We start from the raw sequence: 5334 nt of genomic DNA on the forward strand, positions 1-5334 counted from the left end.
TTATTTGACAGAGAGAGAGAGACAGACAGAGAGCAAGCACAAGTAGGGGTCCCAGCAGAGGGAGAGGGAGAGGGAGAAGCAGGCTCCCCACTGAGCAGGGAGCCCAATGTGGGGCTCAATCCCAGGACCTTGGGATCATGACCTGAGCCAAAGGCAGATGCTTAACAACTAAGCCACCCAGGCACCCCTAAATTAAAAATCTTAAAAAAAAAAATAGCAAGTCCCCATATACCCATGTTATGGGTTGAAATGTATCCCCCCCAAAAAAGATATGGTGGAGTCCTAGCCCTAAGTACCTGTGGACATGACCTTATTTGGAAAGAGGGTCTTTTTAAAGGTACTGAAATTAAAATGAGGTCATTAATCCAATAAGACAGGTGTCCTTATAAAAAAGGGAAATTTGGACAGACACACACCAAGAACAAACAATGTGAACACCCAGGAAACACCATGTGAAGGTGAAGGCAGAGATTGGAGTGATACATCTACAACTCAATGAATGCCAAAGATCGCCAGCAAGCCATCAGAAGCTGGGATAGAGGCATGGACAGATTCTCCCCCACAGACTTCAGAAAGAACCAACCTGCCCACATCCTGATCTTGGACCTCCACCATCTAGAATTGACCGGCAAGAAATTTCTGTTGTTTTGGTCCCCATTTGTGGTACTTTGTTCCAGACAAACTAACGCAACCCATCGCCAAATTTCATCTCCACCCATACCCACTTCTCAGATGATTTTAAAAGCAAAATAAGGAGGAGACATTCCAAATAGGAGGCCATCCCAGGCCAGGGCGTCTGCTGGGATGAGGATGGGTGCCACAGTGGGTCCCAGGATCCCCTGGGAGAATCATGCAGAAGAACTGGAAGTGTTCAGTTGTCTTAATGATGGGGAGTCAGGTTTGGACAAGACTTTCCTTCATGGAGTGTGGTCCTCTCCACATCAGGGGCCAGGCTGAGCCTTATAACTTCCCCTGAGCCTTCACACTCACTCCAGACGGTGGCCAGATCCATGATTACACACAATTACAGCATGAGCACACAAATTAAACAAAGGTGCCTCCCTCTTACTCCTCCATTCCAATCTTGAAATAAGCCTTAATCAGTTTAAATTGGGATCAATTCAACAGAGTTTGAGTTTGAGAGGGATGTGGCCTCACTTAAATTTTTTCCTGACCCTTATCTTTCCTCTCCTACTTTTAAAAAAATATTATTTATTTATTTGACAGAGAGCGAGCTCGCAAGAGAGCACAAGCAGGGGGAGCGGCAGAGGGAGAGAGAGAAACAGGCTCCCCACTGAGCCTAAGAGCACTAAACATTGTCTTTTTATCATATGTCATATATAGAAGAGTATAGAAAATATCTACGATGTTTTATTTTATTTTTTAAAGATTTTTTATTTATTTATTTGAGAGAGAGCACGAGAGCACGGTGAGTGGCAGAGGGAGAAGCAGACTCCCCACTCAGCAGGGAGCTTGATGTGGGGCTTGATCCCTGGGACTCCGGGATCATGACCTGAGCTGAAGGCAGACGCTTAACTGACTGAGCCACCCAGGCGCCCCTAAATAAATAAATTCTTAAAAAAAAAAGATTCTCTCTTCCTCTCCCTCTGCCCCTCACCCCCCCCACACACACACCTCATGCGCTCTCTCTAAAAAAAAAGAAAAGAAAAAGAGATTGTGGCAAGTGTAGCAGCTGGAGGAGGAGAATTCCAAAAGAGAGATCCAGACAGGAGGAGCCCCCAAATCTGTGTACATATTTTGTCCAAATCTCTGACCATTGAACTACATAGGCATGGGGCAGACTCCAAGCAGCCCAGCTAAGGCTCAAAGAAACCGAACTGAAATTTGAGCTGCTTCTCACTGCAAAGAAGACAAACTTCGCAAGAGTTCAGCCAAGTTAACTGTCTGCCAAAACAGACAAATCAATACTCTCTGGAACATAAACAGAATCCAAACTCCATATAATGGATCATTTACAATAACCAGAACACAATCCAGATTACTCCGCATACAAAGGAAACAAGAAAATAGGACTGAGAGGGAAAAAAAAAATCAATGGAAACGGATCCCCAAAGAACCCAAATGTTGTAATGAGTGAAGATATCTAAAGTAGCTTTAGTGACCACAACTCCAGCAGCACCAGGGTCTCCCCGTGTTGCCCGTTTTGGACCTCCATCCCCATCTAAGCTCGAAATTGACCCCAACTGCTCATGCTCCAACCCGTGGCTCTTGCACCTGCACCAGCTCCTGCAAAGGCCAAGAGATGCAGCCCGGGGCACCCCTGGCGCCGGCCCCCCAGGGAAGCAGGAGTAGGCCTGCTTCTTGCTGGAGAACCGGCTCTCTGCATTTGCTCCTCCCCCGGCCTCCCTGCGGACCTTCCTGGCAACCAGGGGCTATGGCGCATCCAAGCCTGGCAGGTTTGCACATTTTGTTTTTTTGTTTTTGGGGGGTTTTTTGTTTTTTTTTTTTTTAAAGATTTTATTTATTTATTCATGAGAGACAGAGAGAGAGAGAGGCAGAGGGAGAAGCAGGCTCTCAGTGAGCAGGGAGCCTGATGCGGGACTCGATCCCAGGACTCTGGGATCATGACCTGAGCTGAAGGCAGACGCTTAACCATCTGAGCCACCCAGGTGCCCTGTTTTGTTTTTTTTTAAAGATTTTATTTATTTATTTGAGAGAGAAAGAAGCGAGAGAGAGAGAAGGAGAAGCAGACTCCTGCTAAGCAGGGAGCATGAAGCAGGACTCCATCCCAGGACCCTGGGAACATGACCTGAGCCAAAGGCAGACACTTAACTGACTGAGTCACCCAGGGGCCCCGGTGGTTGTACCATTTTGAATATCACTCCAGAAGGGTGCGCTTGGGAGAAGAGTTGGCTCCACTGGGTCAAGATCTGTTGGTTGGGGTGAACTCTATTTTGTGACTTTTTTTTTTAAAGATTTTATTTATTTGATAGAGAGAGAGACAGTGAGAGAGGGAACACAAGCAGGGGGAGTGGGAGAGGGAGAAGCAGGCTTCCTGCTGAGCAGGGAACCCGATGCGGGGCTCGATCCCAGGACCCTGGGAACATGACCCAAGCCGAAGGCAGACACTTAACAACTGAGCCACCCAGGCGCCCCTCTATTCTGTGACTTTTAAGGTCTAAGTGAAATCAAATGAAAACCCACTGTCTCTGGACAAAAGAATGAAAGGAGAAGCTGTGGGTATTCGCAGGAAGGGCTTGCTATTTACTTTTAGTTGTTGGTTTGGCTTTTTTTGTTTAAAAGAAATAGTCATCTCCCTCTCCGTTATCAGTCACCTTCAGGCTCTAAGGGAACAGATCAGGCCCTGTCCCCGGGCACGAAGGAGAGGGGAGGAGGGGACACGGTGATCTGGCAAAGACTAGTTAGGCCACTGTGGCCCAGCTCACCAGCCCCTCCGTCATCGCAGGCTGGGCCATCCCTGGTCACTGCTTCAGTTAGCTCTGGCTGCACCCTGTCCCCTAACTCACCTGCAGCATCCCCCAGATCTGTGCCCAAACCAAAGACGGTCTGCTCAGTCTTGAAGTCTCAGGAGTGCACTCCCGCTCACTTGCCCGCTGTGCAGGGTGTTTGCTCAGAGCCCAGTCCGGTCTGGGGGTGCGAGGGGGACTGTCCTGAGGTGGGGCCAATGCAGGTCACACTTTGTCAGGGCCCCTGTGACCAGGTGTGCCTGCGTGTAGAGTAGTGACCTCTCTGTGTGATTGCCGCAGGGAAGATCAGAGCTGCAGCTGGGCTGTAGGGGGAGTGGGTGGCGGTAGGAGGGGATGTGGGACAGGGCAAGGGATTTCTCTTGTCTTCCTGGGATGATGAATGTCCAGCCCAGGGGGTCACTGGAATGGAACGGAAGTCCCTGGAACGGCAGGGAAAGGCCTCGGTGGAATGAGAAAGGAGGTGGGGGTGACCGAGGTGAGCCTGAGGGACGGGGAGGAGGGTGTAGACGCCGGCCGATTGGGCTGAGGGAAGCTGAGGTCTGATGCGCTAGAGGCCCCCACCTAGAGGTCGGACTGGAGCCTGGTGCCAGGTCTAAATGCTGCATCGTCCATGAAGAAGAGGTGGAAGTGGGTCCCCAAAGCAGAGGAGGAAAGAGCCCCTTGGAAGGGGTCATGTGCCATTGCTTCTGTCACCCCACAATCTGTCACCCCCTGCCTAATTTGTCAAGGAAGCCAAAGCATTTCTGCAACTAAAGGACACCACTGTGCATGTACGATCATAGAAATGGTCTCCTCACCTCTAGCTCAAAGCCCCCCCAGACCCCCACAACTCAGATAAGTTCCCATTCCTTATTCCCACACTCAGCCCCCATACTCCCCCTTCCCCACAGTTTCCAGCCACCAACAACTTTCCCTGCATTGTGGCACAGCCCTGCTGCCCCCCCCCTTCAGGGCCTGGGTCTCCTATCACCCCCGAGGGAGAATTCACGGCGCAGCTCTCTCTCCAGCCCCCCACCTGCTGGATTCTGCTTCACCATTTAGGGGCTTTGCTGGACTGTGACCTCTGAGGGGTCACTCCTAGGCCTTCTAATTAGCAAATGGTGGTGAATGAAGAGGAAGCACTTTGCCTTATTTCTCCTAGACCTGCCACTTACTCGGAGGATGTGCTTTAGTGCCTTTATTATAGGATTTAGTACCCCAAACATTCCCTTCGTGACTCCGGGTTCTTGATCCTTTCCAGGCTCAATGTTATTGTCCATAAGCCTTCCTCACCTGGGGGTTCCCCATGTCCCCACTTTACACATTCATTCACTTGTGCAACAAATATTAAGGCTGGTTCGTGGCAAGCACTACTGATGATCCGGCACACAGCCAGAACGTGGTGGACACAGCCGGGCCTTCCAGGCAAACATTTAACCTCCAAAGAGTCACCCCACCTTTAGTCCAATGGTGCGAGCCAGTGAGGACCCAAGTGGTGGCGCGCTGGCTGTGGGGGCTCCCTGGGCCTTGGCCAGCTCCTGGTCCAACGTGGGAACGAGGTCTGCCATGGAGACTGCCCAGGGCCTGGGTCCCGTCCCCCACGTGTCAAGCAGAGACTTCACTCCCCTGGATACCATCCCAGGTGTGGTCCAAAATTTTGGAGGTGGTTTGGCCACCGCCCAGTGCTCCCCAGCCGTCGGGTGGGTGTCTCCGGGAGCTCAGAGCCCCTCCCGGACAGAGCTGAGAGCCAGGTCACACGCCCTTGGTCAGGAAGTCTCAGGCGGGCGGGCGTGGGAACAGGCGGACGGGCGGGGCCGGGGCCGGGGCCGAGGGGCGGGGCCGGGGCCGAGGGGCGGGGCCGGGCCGCCGTGGCCGGCCGGCGGGGGCGGGGCCCGAAGCTCCGGCA

The sequence above is a fragment of the Phoca vitulina genome, unplaced genomic scaffold, assembly GCF_004348235.1.
Source record: "Phoca vitulina isolate PV1807 unplaced genomic scaffold, GSC_HSeal_1.0 scaffold19, whole genome shotgun sequence".
NCBI lineage: Eukaryota > Metazoa > Chordata > Mammalia > Carnivora > Phocidae > Phoca > Phoca vitulina.